At 38.4% G+C, this 16,232-nt stretch overlaps 1 pseudogene; it reads right to left on the bottom strand.

Moving 5' to 3' along the window:
• Positions 1-230: 230 nt before the first annotated feature.
• Positions 231-685, bottom strand: Ube2l3-ps2 (ubiquitin-conjugating enzyme E2L 3, pseudogene 2; annotated as a pseudogene).
• Positions 686-16,232: the final 15,547 nt, after the last annotated feature.

Below are 16,232 nucleotides of genomic sequence, written 5' to 3'. Positions count from 1 at the left end.
GTGATTTTGAAACAGAGTAAGCAGGACTAGAACATCTGAATCTTTTAATCCTTCTTTACAGCTTACCTAGACCACTTTTGATTGAGAAAACTGTAGAAAGTTAGTAACTACCACAAGCAGATGCCAGTTGGTGGCACGTGTCAATTTCCATATAGTCTTACTTTGCAAGGTGTCTGAATGCATTGCTCAGGATCTCTATTCAAACTTGCTGGAATCACTCATGGTAGATTTTAGTACATAGGTTGCTTTTCCCCATTTTTTGTAAACTCTTCAGCATTCTTACATAATATTTTATAGTCCTCTGGGTATTCTTCAGCTAGGTGAGCCTGGAGTGGGTGCTCAGGCTCAGGGTCATTCACAAGTACTGTGAGAGACTGGATCACTTGGTCAGTCTTGTTCCTGGCTTCCAGTTTTTACCAGTAATTACTGGCAGACAGACATGCCACTTCTAGTCAGTGTTAGGGTGGGAGATCTTTGTTTTAAACGTGATCTTGGGTGGTTTGAATGGATACTCTGCTGGAAAGATGATTTCAATTTTGAAGTCTCCCTTATCATATGGATGGTTGGCAGGAAAAATAAGCCCTTGCCAAGTCAATAAATTAGCTTCATCAACATGGATGTTACAGAAGTTGTTCATGCCATGTTTGTGGATCTCTTTAAGCTCCTTCGTCAGCCTCCTGCTGGCTGCCACGTTGGTTCTTGTGCAGTTTCATCATAGCCATTTAGGCTTCATAAGAATATAAAGAGGTAAAAGCTATCCAGAGACTGCCCCACCTGGGGATCCATCCTATATACAGACACCAAACCCAGACAATATTGTGGATGCCAAGAAGTGCATGCCTAATATGCTGTCTCCTGAGAAGCTCTGCCAGAGCTTGACAAATCCAGAGGTGGATGCTCACAGCCAAGCATTGAACTGAGAATGGGGTCCTCAATGGAGGAACTAAAAGACTGAAGGAGCTGAATGGGGTTTGCAACCACATGGAAAGAACAACAATATCAACCAACAGACCCCTAGTGCTGCCAGTCTAAACTACCATCCCAAGAATACACAGGGATGGACCTATGGATCCCTCAGCATATGTAGCAGAAGATGGACCTTGTCAGGCATCAGTTGGAGGAGAGGCCCTTGGTCCTGTGAAGGCTACATGCCCCAATGTATGGGAATGTCAGAGTGGGGAGGTGGGAGGCAGAGGGTAGTTGGGTGGGTAGGGATCACCCTCATGGAAGCAGGGGTTGAAGGTATAGGATGGGGTTTTCCGGACCGGAAACAGGGAGAGGAGATAACATTTGAAATGTAAATAATGAAAATATCCAATGAGAGAAAAGAAAAATGTCTATTTGTATTTAAGGCCTGCAATGTATGTGAAGCACTACAGAGCCTATTGCAAATGCTTAGTAACAATGTTCCATGCTTACCTGTGAAATCTAGCACTGTAAATAGCTCTTCAGTTTTTAGAAAACAGAGCACGGTTTTCCATTATTTTATTGTTTAGAAGCAACCTGGAGTAACATATTTAGGAACAATAATGACATTTGTAGAGGATTTGATGTATTTTTACCTGTTTTATATTTTAAATCGCACAATGAAGTGGAGTGATCAAATTCATTTTCTGCTTTTTGTAATACAATAATATGTTCAGCAAATATAAGAAAGTTTCCAAGACAACCTTGCAGGTAAGTGTCAAAGCAAACACAAAATATTTCTTATTTCAAGTCATGTTTTATCTTTTTCTTACAACAGTGTTATTATCAGAATAGAGAAGAAAAATTGCATTATTTTGAGCTAGAGGCTTGTACAGAATGTACTGGAGTCTTGTTCACACAGGCAATTGTTGATAGTCTCTCAACTGAGTTGATTCAAAATAATATTTCTCAACCTGTGGTCCTCTAAGCATCACTAGCAGAAAAATAAAAGGTAACAGTAGCCTCTGGAGCTTATTATAAATGCAGCATCAATCCCTCCCCAGGCCTTCTGAATTGCTGTGTATTCTGTGCTTTGAGTCTTATAGAGGATTAAGCAACTGATCTACATGCTATAGGCTTGATAATTCTCTCCCTTCTTTTTATCTAATTGTAAAAGTACTGCAGATCTTAGTAGGCCCTAAGACCATAGTGTACCTGACGGCATGGATGAAGTACCATTCAGGCTGTAAAACTCAGCATATAGACCACACTTCCTACCAAAACTAAAACAAAAACCTAATCCATCAAAGTCCATATAATTCTGAGAAAAATCTCAAAATGTACTAACCTTGTCATTTGGCTTTTGTAGTTCTACTTCTGGCTGGTTTTTTTTTTCTTTTTTCTTTTTTTTCCAATTGAAACATGTCAGTTCACACGTGGTTTTTGTGTTTAAAAGCTCAGCTTGAGAAAGGCCTGGGACTACACTGGGATCCCAAACACTCTTCAACTAAGAAAAGCTCATATATGTTCACAGACTGAAGCAGAAATCACAGGGTCCTCATCAGGTCCTCTGTGTATATGTTTTACAACAGTGGGAGTGGGTATATCTCTGACTACATTGCCTGCTCTGAGACCCTTCCTTCTATTGGGTTGCCTTGTCCAACCTCAATATGAAGACATTTACTATATCATGTTTTGTTTTGTTCCATTTGACTGCCATCTTTAGTCTGAAAAGAAAAACAGAGTGGGATTGGATCTGGGGAAGAGGGGGAATGTGGGAGTTAGGAGGAGTGAAGGAAGGGAAAACTGTGGCTGAAGTATATTATATGAGAAAAGAATATTTGCAGAAAAAAATAAAAGATGATGCTATTGTGTGAGACTGCTGAGGACTAAAGCCTCAGTTCTCATGGCTAAGACAAAAAGGTAACCTAATGCAGTTCAAACACACACACACACACACACACACACACACACACACACACACACACACACACAGAGAGAGAGAGAGAGAGAGAGAGAGAGAGAGAGAGAGAGAGAACGTTCTAAGTTTTTACTTCCTGATGTCATATGAGACTAGTTCTAAACCTTTAGTTACCTTTCTAAAACTTAATCTGCTGTTTAAAACAAACAATTCTAGCAAATCAATGGATTCATTTAAATAATATTGAAAACAAAAGAAAGAAAAATAGTGGGTAGGCTTCAAAGCAGACAACATCACTGTCAAGAAATAGACCCTACCTTTAGCTCTAAAAGAGATCTACTGAACAGTATAAGTCAAAGGTGCTTGTCAGATGGAAGCTGCAGCATAATTTTAGTCCAGCATCTAATATGCCTATAAAGAGAAAACTTGGGAGTACTCTCTGGGTTCGGATGAACTAATAGCAGATGATAAAAAACATTCAACAATTGTTTGCTCAGTGGAGAGAGCTGGACTCTCAGAAGTGTGGACAATCCTGAGATCTAAAAGGAGACTGACACTTCTGTTCACATTCTTGGCTCAAGAGGAACCTGCCTAGTGTGGTCTGGATATGGGAATATAGGAGCAGTCAGCGAAAAGAACCTTCTGGTTTCTGCCTGCACCCAAAAATGAACTGAACCAGTACCACAGACCTTTGCACACAAATCCCATGGGGGAGAGAGATGGTCTCACACAGAAAAGTGCAGAAAGTTCTGAGAGCTCGGAGGAGACAACTACTTCTGCCCATATTTCTGACCCTAGAGGAACTTGCCTAGTGCCATCTGTGCCCTCTGAGCACAGGAACCTAGGAGTAGTCAGAGGCAGGACCCCTCTGGCTTCTGCCTGTACCCAGAGTTTAAAATATTTGCCTGGAGTGCTGACACACCTGAGAGCAGAGGTAAGACCAACTCTCCTGGTCCAAGAGACGGTCCTGGAGGCTTTAGGACACACAAACCCAGGACCAGCTCTCTGTTCCCAGATTCAGCTGAAAGGAAACAGGCCTACAGAACTGCTGACACACAGGCTTACAGAGGGGTCAAGCCTCCATCACAGACAGCAAGACAAGCTAACACCAGAGACAACCTGATGGCGAGAGACAAGCAGAGGAAACTGAGCAACAGAAATCAAGACTATTGGCACCATCAGAGCCCAGGTCTCACATCAAATATATATATATATTTGGATATATAAACACACCGGAAAAGAAAGATTCAGATTTAAAATCACATTTCATGATGATACAGGACTTTTAGAAAGACATAAATAATTCCCTTAAAGACATACAGTAACAACAGGTAACTATATGTATGAGGTAAACAAGTAGAATCCCTTAAAGAGAAAACACAAAAAAATCCCTTAAAGAATTACAGGAGAACACAACCAAACAGGTGATGGAATTGAATTAAACAATTAAGGATTTAAAAATGGACATAGAAAGAATAAGGAAAGCACAAAGGGATACAACTCTGGAGATAGAAAACAGAGGGAAGAGATCAGGAATCATCACCAACAGAATATAAGAGATAGAAGAGGGAATCTCAGGGGCAGAAGATACCATAAAAAACATTGACACAACCATCAGAATTAATGTAAAATGCAAAAAGCTCCTAACCCAAAATATCCAGGAAATCCAGGACACAATGAGAAGAACGAACCTAAGGATAATAAGTAGAGAAGAGAGCAAAGACTCACAAATAAAAGGACCAGTAAAGATCTTCAACAAAATTATAGAAGTAAATGTCCCTAACCTAAAGGGAGAGATGCCCATAAACATACAAGAAGCCTACAAGACACCAAATTGATTGATATAATAGTCAAAACACCAAATGAGCAAAACAAAGAGGGAATATTAAAAGCAATAAGGGGAAAAGGTCAAATAGCATATAAAGGCAGACATATCAGAATTATACCAGACTTTTCATCAGAGACTATTAAAGCCAACAGATCCTGAGCAGATGTCATAGAGATCCTAAGAGAACACAAATGCCAATCCAGGCTTCAATATCCAACAAAACTTTCAATAACATAGAAGGAGATACCAAGATATTCCATGACAAAACCAAATTTACACAATATCCTTTTACAAATCCAGCCCTACAAAAGATAATAGATGGAGAACTCCAGGGAAACTACACCCTAGAAAAGGCAAGAATGTAATCTCCTTGCAATGAAACAAGAAGAAGAGAGACACACAAACGTAATTCCACTTCTAACAACAAAAATAACAGGTAATACAATCACTATTATTTGATATCTTTAACATCAAAGGACTCAATTCCCAAGTAAAAAGATATAGACTAACAGACTGGATACATAAAGAGGACCCAGCATTTTGCTCTATACAGGAAACATAACTCAGAAACAAAGACAGACCTCAGAGTAAAAGGTTGGAAAATAACTTTCCAAGCAAATGGTCCCAAGAAACTAGCTAGAGTGGCCATTTCAATATCGAATAAAATCTACTTTCAATCAAAAGGTATCAAAAAAAGTAAGTAAGGACACTTCATATTCATCAAAGGAAAAATCCACCAAGATGAACTCTTAATCCTAAATGTCTATGCTCTAAATGCAAGGTAACCTACATTCATAAAAATAACCTTACTAAAGCACAAATCACACATTGTACCTCACAAAATAATAGTAGGAGATTTCAACACCCCACTCTCATCAAAGGAGAGATCATGGAAACAGAAACTAAACAAAGACATAGAGAAACCAGCAGAAGTCATGAAACAAATGGATTTAACAGATATTTATAGAACATTTCCTCCTAAAACAAAAGGATATAGCTTGTACTCAGAACCTCATGGTACTTTCTCCAAAATTGACCATATAATAAGTCACAAAGCAGGCCTCAACAGATACAAGAAGATTGAAATAGTCCCATGCATCCTATCAGATCACCACAAACCACGGCTGGCCTTCAATTAAAACAATAAACAGTAACAACAGAAAGCCCAAATATATATGGAAGCTTAACAGTCTTCTACTAAATGATAACTTGGTCAAGGAAGAAAGAAAGAAAGAAACTATAGACTTTTTAGAATTTAATTAAAATGAAGGCAAAACATACTCAAACTTATGTGGCACAATGAAAGCAGTGATATGAGGAAAATTTATAGCTCTGAGTGCCTCAAAAGAGGAGAGAGCATACATTAGCAGCTTGACAGCACACCTAGACACGGTAGAACAAAAAGAAGCAAATACACACAAGAGGAGAAGAAGGCAGGAAATAATAAAACTCAGGGCTGAAACCAACCAAATAGAAACAAAAAGGAGTATACAAAGAATCAACAAAACAAGGAACTGGTTCACTGAGAAAATCAACAAGATAGATAAACCCTTAGCCAGACTAACCATTGGCACACAGAGGGTATCCAAATTAACAAAACCAGAAATGAAAAGGGAGACAAAACAACAGAATCTGAGAAAATTCAAAAAATCATCAAATCCTACTACAAAAGCTGATATTCAACAAACTGGAAAATCTGGATGAAACTGACAATTACCTAGAATAATACCAGGTTCCAAGGTTAATTCATTTTCAAGTAAACCATCAAAACAATTCCATAAAGTCTAAATAAATGGAAGCAGTTGTTAAAAGTCTCCGAACCAAAAAGATCCCAGGACCAGGTGCATTTAGTGCAGAATTCTATCAGACCTTCATAGAAGAGCTCATACCAATACTGTCCAACATATTCCACAAAATAGAAACAGAAGAAGCACTACTCAATTCGTTCTATGAAGTCACTATACACTTATACTTAAACCACACAAGGGTCCAACAAAGAAAGAGGACTTCAGACCAATTTCCCTCTATGAATATTGATGTAAAAATACTCAATAAAATTTTCACAAACTGAATCCAAGAACACATCAATAAGATCATCCATCATGATCAAGTTGGCTTCAGTCCAGGGATGCAGGGATGGTTCATATGGAAATCTATCAACTCCATCCACTATGTAAACAAACTTAAAGAAAAATCATGATCATTTCATTAAATGCGGACAAAGAATTCAACAAATTGGAAAGGAAGAAGTTAAAATATCACTTTTTAAAGATAATGTGATAGTATACTTAAGTGACCTCAAAAGTTACAGCAGAGAACTACTAAGCCTGAAAAACAACTCCAGTAAAGTAGCTGCATATAAAATTAACTCAAACAAATCACTAGCCTTCCTCTACTCAAAGGATAAACAGGCTGAGAAAGAAATTAGGGAAAAGACACCCTTCACAATAAACACAAATAATATTACATGCCATAGCTAGGTTCTCAGGTAGTTCAACGTCCAATTTTCTGAGCAACCTCAAGACTGATTTCCAGAATGGTTGTACCAGTCTGCAATCCCACCAACAATGGAGGAGTGTTCCTCTTTCTCCACATCCTCGCCAGCATCTGCTGTCACCAGAGTTTTTTATTTTATTCATTCTGACTGGTGTGAGGTAGAATCTCACAGTTGTTTTGATTTGCATTTCCCTTATGACTAAAGATGTTGAACATTTCCTTAGGTGCTTCTCAGCCATTCGTCATTCTTCAGCTTTGAATCCTTTGTTTAGCTCTGAACCCGACTTTTTAATAGGGTTACTTGTCTTCCTGCAGTCTAACTTCCTGAGTTCTTTGTATATTTTGGATATAGCCCTTTATCAGTTGTAGGATTGGTAAAGGATTTTCCCAATCTGTTGGTCGCCATTTTGTCCTAACAACAGTGTCCTTTGCCTTACAGAAGCTTGGTAGTTTTATGAGATCCCAGTTGTCGATTCTTGATCTTAGAGCATAAACCATTGGTGTTTTGTTCAAGAAATTTTCTCCAGTGACCATGTGTTCGAGATTCTTCCCCACTTTTTCGTCTATTAGTATGAGTGTATCTGGTTTGATATGGAGGTCCTTGATCCACTTGGACTTTAAGCTTTGTACAGGGTGACAAGAATGGATCGATCTGTATTCTTCTACATGCTGACCAGTTGAACCAGCACCATTTGTTGAAAATGCTCTTTTTCCCATTGGATGGTTTTTGCTCCTTTGTCAAAAATCAAGTGACCTTAGGTGTGTGAGTTCATTTCTGGGTCTTCAATTCTATTCCACTGGTCTATCTGCCTGTCTCTATACCAATAGCTCAAATTACCTTAAATGTACAGAACACATGAATCTCAAGAAGGATGACCAAAATGTGGGCGCTTCACTCATTCTTTAAAAAGGGAACAAGAATAACCTTGGTAGGGCATAGGGAGGCAAAGTTTAGAACAGAGACTGAAGGAACGCCAATTCAGAGCCTGCCCCACATGTGGCCCATACATATACAGCCACCAAACTAGATAAGATGGATGAAGCAAAGAAGTGCAGGTTGACAGGAATTGGATGTAGATGTCTCCTGAGAGACACAGCGAGAATACTGCAAATACATAGGCGAATGCCAGCAGTAACCACTGAACTGAGAACGGAACCCCCATTGAAAGAATCAGAGAAAGGACTGAAAGAGCTTGAAGGGGCTTGAGACCCCATGTGAACATCAATGCCAACCAACCAGGTCTTCCAGGTACTAAGCCACTACCCAAAGACTATACATGGACTGACCCTGGGCTCCAACTGCATAGGTAGCAATAAATAGCCTAGTAAGGGCACCAGTGGAAGGGGAAGCTCTTGGTCCTGCCAAGACTGAACCCCCAGTGAACATGATTGTTGGGGGGAGGGTGGTAATGTGGGGAGGATGGGGAGGGGAACGAACACCCAAATAGAAGGGGAGGTAGAGGGGTTAGGGGGAAGTTGGCCTGGAAACCGAGACGGGGAATAACAATTGAAATGTAAATAAGAAATACTCAAGTTAATAAAGATGGAGAAAAAATGGAGTGCAGAGCTAAACAAAGAATTCTCATCTTTGGAATATTGAATGACTGAGAAGTACCTAAAGAAATGTTGAACAACCTTAGTCATCAGAGAAATGCAAATCACAACAACCCTGAGATTTTACCTCCTAAGAATCAGAATGGCTAAGATCAAAAAAAAAAAAGTGACAACAGATGCTGGTGAGGATGTGGAGAAAGAGAAACACTCCTCTATTGTTCGTGGGATTGCAAGCTGGTACAACCACTCTGGAAATCAGTCTGGAGGTTCCTCAGAAAATTGAACATTCCACTGCCTGAGGACCCAGGGAGACCTCTCCTGGGCATATACCCAAATCATGCTTAAACATACAACAAAGACAAATGCTCGTATCAGCCTTATTTATAATAGCCAGAAGCTGGAAAGAATACAGCTGCCCTTCAGTGGAGGAATGGATACAGAAACGTGGTACATCTATAGAATGAAGTACTACTCAGCTATCAAAAACAATGATTTCCAAAAGATGCCCCAACATATAAAAAAGACACGTGCTCCACTATGTTCATCGCAGCCTTATTTATAATAGCCAGAAGCTGGAAAGAACCCAGATGCCTTTCAACAGAGGAATGGATACAGAAAATGTGGTATATCTACACAATGGAATATTACTCAGCTATCAAAAACAACGGCTTTATGAAATTCGTATGCAAATGGACGGAACTGGAAAATATCATCCTGAGTGAGCTAACCCAATCACAGAAAGACATACATGGTATGCACTCACTGATAAGTGGCTATTAGCCCAAATGCTTGAATTACCCTAGATGCCTAGAACAAAGGAAACTCAAGATGGATGATCAAAATGTGAATGCTTCACTCCTTCTCTAAAAGGGGAACAAGAATACCCTTGGCAGGGAAGAGAGAGGCAAAGATTAAAACAGAGACTGAAGGAACACCCATTCAGAGCCTGCCCCACATGTGGCCCATACATATACAGCCACCCAATTAGACAAGATGGATGAAGCAAAGAAGTGCAGACCGACAGGAGCCGGATGTAGATGGCTCCTGAGAGACACAGCCAGAGTACAGCAAATACAGAGGCGAATGCCAGCAGCAAACCACTGAACTGAGAATAGGACCCCCGTTGAAGGAATCAGAGAAAGAACTGGAAGAGCTTGAAGGGGCTCGAGACCCCATATGTACAACAATGCCAAGCAACCAGAGCTTCCAGGGACTAAGCCACTACCTAAAGACTATACATGGACTGATCCTGGACTCTGACCTCATAGGTAGCAATGAATATCCTAGTAAGAGCACCAGTGGAAGGGGAAGCCCTGGGTCCTGCTAAGACTGAACCCCCAGTGAACTAGACTGTTGGGGGGAGGGCGGCAATGGGGGGAGGGTTGGGAGGGGAACACCCATAAGGAAGGGGAGGGGGGAGGGGGATGTTTGCCCGGAAACCAAAGAATTATTATTAAGTATTAAATAAATTAAAAAAAACAATGATTTCATGAAATTCATAGGCAAATGGATTGTACTAGAAAATATCATCCTGGGTGAGGCAACCCAATCACAGAAAAACACACATGGTAAGCACTCACTGATGTGTGAATATTAGCCCCAGTGCTCTAATTAACCAAGACATAATCCACAGACCACATGAAGCTCAAGAATAAGGATGACCAAAGTGCGGATGCATCAGTCATTCTTAAAATGGGGAACAAAAATTTTATAGGGAGGTATATGGAGACAAATTCTGGACCAAAGGCAGAAGGAATGGGCATTCAGAGCATGTTCCACCTGGGGATACAGTCCATACATACAGCAACCAAAACCAGATAATATCTGTGAAGCCAAAGGTCCATAATGACATTAGCATGATAAAGCTGTCTCCTGAGAGTCTCTGCCAGAACATGAGAAATATAGGTGAGTGATAGCAGCAAACCATTGAACTGAGAATGGAGTCCCTGTTGGAAGAATTAGAGAAAGGACTGAAGGAGCTGAAGGGGTTTACAATCCCATAAGAACAACAATACCAACAAACCAGAGCTACTAGCGACTAAACCACTATCCAAAGATTACACATGGACAGACCCATGGCGCCAGCTGCATATGTAGTAGAGAATGGCCTTGTTGGTCACCAATGAGAAGAGAAGCTCTTGGTCCTGCCAAGGTTGGAACCCCCAATGCAGGGGAATATCAGGGGTGGTGGAAGGTGGGAATGGGGTTGGTTGGTTAGGGGGAACACCCTTATAGAAGGGGAGGGGTATGAGATAGGCGGTTCATGGCTGGGAAACTGGTAAAGGGAATAACATTTGAAATTTAAATTAAAAATATCCAATAAAAAAGAAAGAAGGGAAAAAAAGAATTGTTTGCTCTTCCAGAACTCTGATTTGCAGGACACATCCTTTTGTTTTTCTGCCATCCACTCGTTTCAGTAGTAGTCACATTAAATCTGATAGCACCAAACAAAGCCCCTGTCTTTATAAAATACCTGGGTGTTAATTTTGTATATCTAAAAGATTTTTTTAAAAAATTAAGAAATACCATGTTTCTGACAATAATTAAAGCCCATTGGCTGTTTATTATGGTTACTTCTTAATAAAAATTCAGAGAGAATCCCAACCATAGTTCACAGTTTCCAATGATGAAGAAGAGTCATATTTTTACTATGTTTTTTTGATAGAATAGGCTTCTCTCTTTTGTTTATCCTCTCAAAAATTAAAGTGTCTCTATTGCAGTACAATTTTTACAACATCCTAAACTTGATGACACACTCCATAGAAATAAAGTGTCAGTCTCTCACAATACATCTATTTCAGAAACAATACATGTCACAATATCAGGGGATGTTCCTCCGCTGAACAACTAGCTTTAATTTTAAGAATTCCTCTGAAATCAGTCTTAAAGCTTAACTAGATGTAAGGAAAGGCTTTTGAATTTTTTTGTAAGGAAGGGTTTTGAATTGCAGAGCTTATGTATGTTTTTTGTTTATTTGAGCCTCCTAAGTGTTGGTATTAATGGTGTGTGTAGCACAACCACTACCACCACCACCACCACCACCACCACCACCACCACTGTCACCACCACCACTTGGCAAGGTGATTTCATCTTAATGAAAAACAAACAAAAGAAGCAGATAGTTCTAGAGAATGATGTATGTAAAAAAAAAGTTGATTTGAAGAAAATGAAGGAAATAGGGCAAGATAATCTAAATTAGGTAGGTAATAAAAGATTTGTGGAAATAGTGAGTTGATAAAATAATTGAGTATAAATGAAAGAGATAGAATAGTGATCCATGAGAAATAATGGGGTGAAGATTTTCTTCAAAACTCTTAGCTAATATACATATTGTAGGACAGTAATGAATATATTCTGTCTGAAATAGTAGGGAAGGACAAAAGGAGTCTGTCAGAGACCAGATTTTGTAACAGTAGAAAGTTTGAATTTTATTCACAGTAGGATGAGAACCAAACTAGAGAGTTCTAAGCATAATCTGATGCGTGTGTTTTAAAGAACATACCAGTGTTTGATGTGGTGGCATACACCTTTAATCCCAGAACCTCAGAGGCAGTGGCAAGGCAGTTTATGAGTTCAAGGCCAGCCAGGTCTACAGAGCAAGTTGCAGGTAAGCTACAGCCACACAGTGAGACTCTGTCTGAGAGGAAAAAAGAGTGTACTAGTTATTTTATAAGGTGATACAAATAGAATCAGGGCCACTAAATGAGAGGCTATTATATGAATTCAGGGTAGATAATATGACTTAGGTTAGTGTGATGGTTTGCATATGCTAGGCCCAAGAAGTGCCTCTATTTGGAGGTATGTGCCTGTTGGAGTACATGTGTCATTGTGGGTGTGGGTTATATATTTCTCATGTCTAGAAGCCAGTATTCTGCTAGCAGCCTTCAGACGAAGAACTCTCAGCTCTGCTTGCACCATGCTTGCATGAACTCTGCCATGCTTCCAACTTGATGATAATGGATTGAACCTATAAGCAACCCCCAATGAAATGTCTTTAAAATTTGTCTTGGTCATGGTGTCTGTTCACAGACATAAGACCCTAACTAAGACATTTAGGCTTGGGTTGACAAAAAGGAGATACTGCACTGGTTAATGAGATACAATATATTGGTTTACTAAATGGGAACAATGTCTGTGGTCTCTTTTAGAGTAGAAAATCAACTCTCTATGACAAAAAAGTCTAAAGTTTTAATTGTCATGTGTGATGCCCATATTTTTAAAGGTGTATGACAAAGCTGTTTTTCAGGTACAGATTTAAAAATATTGCTGGTTTTTGGGGATGGGAACATTCTTAAAATTAGCAACAAAGTAGTTTCCCCAAGACTCCTATCATCCCACTTGCTTGAAACAGTACTCCCAAAACTGAAATATAGCAAACACCATTTAGTTCTAAACTCACTGTTTTAACTTCCATAACATGTTTCTTTATCTGGTGCTACTTCCTTCCCGATCTTACAACATAATTCCAAAGACCTCAATATTCCTGAGAAAAAAATTTGTTTTGTCTTTGACTTTTTCATATTGCTTCTTTTTATCACTTGTACATATAATTGTACATATAAAGTGCTCTGTATTTGACTGTCATATTGACTAATAGAACCACTTTTAGAAAGTTTATGTTCATTAGCTTGTGATATTTATCGGTTTATATATTAAATGAATTTTTGGACATGTTAGGTTAAGATTTATATTTTCAAATATATGTGCTATGTGGGTATATCTGCATGTGTCTGTCTGTGTGTCTATATGGATGTTTGTATATGAGTATGTGTACATGAGTGCAGGTACCCTGGGAAGCCACAAAAGGATGTTGAATCCCATAGAACTGGAATAACAGGTGATTGTGGGCTGTCCAATGTGAATGATAGGAATGAAACTTGGGTCCTCTGCAACGGCAGAACACAGTTTTTACAGCTGAATTGTTTTTACCATGCTTTTCAGGGCAGATTCCTGCTGCCCTTGAGCTCTTAGTTTTCTTGCATTAATTAACTTACTATGTGATGGAACTATGGATGCATATCATGAAACCTAATTTCTATATATTAAATTAAAAATACAAGAAATAAAATTAATATTTCATTTTCTTTCAATGTTCTTATCTACCTTACCATTTTTTTAGAATTTCATACATAAATACTGTATTTATATTTTCTCCCACATATATTTACACCTCAAACTCCTCCCAGGACTTCTCCATTTCCCCTTGATGATATTTAATTATTATTGAACATTTATACATAAAGACAACCTGCTGAGTCCATTGAGCATCATTCTTTTTCTACACTTAAATCTCGAGGAACATCATGGAAAAGGGGACAGACAGATTTTTCAGAGGAAGAAGCGTCATTTATATATCACAGTAAATTACACCCATGAAATCTTAACACTATGTCTATCTAAATAAGACTTGCACAATGACAACACAAGTGTGTATCTTAATATAGGTATGATATATTTCATAAGTCCATATCCTTAGATGAAGCACTGTAGGCAATTAACAGCCAGTAAAAATGAAGAGTCTGTCTTTTTCATGGATAAGCTCCCCTGGTAAGTTATACTACCCCGAGTGATGTTTTTGTTGTCAAATTGCTCTGGCAAGAACTTCAATTACTATATTGAATAGGTAGGAAGAGATTAGGCATTCTTGTCTAGTCACTGATTTAATGGGATTGCCTCAATTTTCTTTCCATTTAGCTTGATGTTGGCTATTGATTTGCTATATATTGCTTTTACTGTGTATAGGGATGGGCCTTGAATTCCTGATCTTTCCAAGACTTTTGTCATGAAGGGATGTTGAATTTTGTCAAATGCTTTCTCAGCATCTAATGAGATGACAATGTGTTTTTCTTTTTTGAGTTTGTTTATATAGTGGATTACATTAATGGATTTCCATATATTGAACATTCACTGCGTCTCTGGGATGAAACCTACTTGATCATGGTTGAATGATCATTTTAGTGTGCCTTTGAATTCCATTTCTGAGAATTTTATTTGGTATTTTTGCATCAATATTCATGAGGGAAAATAGTCTGATGTTCTCTTTCTTTGTAGGGTCTTTGAGTGGTTTAGATATAAGCATAATTCTGTATTCAAAGAATAAATTGGGCAGAATTCCTTCTCATACTATTTTATGGAGTAGTTTGAAGAGTATTGGTATTAGGTCTTCTATGAAGTTCTGAGAGAATTCTGCACTAAACCCATCTGGTCCTGGGCATTTTTTTTTGTTTGGGAGACTTTTAATGACTGCTTCTATTTCTTTAAGGGTGATGAGACTGTTTAGATGAATTAGCTGATTCTGATTTAACTTTGGTACCTGGAATCTTTCTAGGAAACTGTCCATTTCATCTATATTTTCCAGTTTTGTTGAGTATTGGCAGTTTTAGTAGGGTCTGATGATTTTTTGAATTTCCTCTGTTTCTATTGTTATGTCTCTGTTGTTATGTCTCCCTTTTCATTTCCAATTTTGTTAATTTGAATACTGTCTCTTTGCCCTCTAGTTAGTTCTGATAAGGTTTTACCTGTCTTTCTGATTTTCTCCAAGAACCAGCTCCTGGTTTTCTTGATTCTTTGTATACTTCTTGTTTATACTTGGTTGATTTGAGACTTGAGTTGAATATTTCCTGCTGTCTACTCCCTTTGTGTATATTTGCTTCTTTTTGTTCTAGAACTTTCAGTTGTGCTGTCAATCTGTTAGTATATGCTTTCTCAAGTTTCTTTTTGGAAGCACTCAGAGCTGTGCGTCTTCTTCTTAGCATTCCTTTCATTGTATACCATAAATTTGAGCAGGTTGTGCCTTCATGTACATTAAATTCTAAAGAGTATTTAATTTCTTTATTTCTTCCTTAACCAGGTTATCATTGAGTAGGGCATTGTTCATGTGTATGTGGGCTTTCTGATGTTTTTATTGTTATTGAAGAACAGCCCTAATATATGGTGATCTGATAGGATGAATGGCATTAGTTCTATCATTGTGTACCAGTTGAGGCCTGTTTTGTGGCATTATATTTTCAATTTTGGAGAAGGTACCATGAGGTGCTGAGAAGAAGTTATATTCTTTTGTTTTCAGATAAAATGTTCTATAGATATTTGTTTTATCCATTTAGTACATCACTTAGAATAGTTTCACTGTATCTGTATTTCTTTTCTGTTTCCATGGTCTGTCAATTGCTGAGAGTAGGTTGTTGAAATCTCTGACTATTATTGTGTGAGGTGCAGTATATGATTTGAGCTTTAGTAAAGTTTCTTTTGTGAATGTGGATGCCATTGCATTTGAAGCATGGATGTTCAGAATTGAGTGTTCATCTTGGTATGCTTCTTCTTTGATGAGTGGGGAGTGTCCTTCCTTATCTTTTTTGATAATATTTAGTTTTAATATTAGAATGGCTACTCTAACTTGTTTCTTGGGAAGATTTGCTTGGAATTTTTTTTCTGCCTTTTACTTTGAGGTAGTGTCTGTCTTTGTCACTAAGGTGTGTTTTCTGTATACAACAAAATTCTGGGTCCTCTTTATGTATCCAGTCTGCTAGT

This window comes from Rattus norvegicus, chromosome X (genome assembly GCF_021556685.1).
Source record: "Rattus norvegicus strain SHRSP/BbbUtx chromosome X, alternate assembly SHRSP_T2T, whole genome shotgun sequence".
Lineage (NCBI taxonomy): Eukaryota > Metazoa > Chordata > Mammalia > Rodentia > Muridae > Rattus > Rattus norvegicus.
The sequence above is the reverse complement of the archived record's forward strand: the minus strand, read 5'-3'. Positions and strand labels throughout refer to the sequence as shown.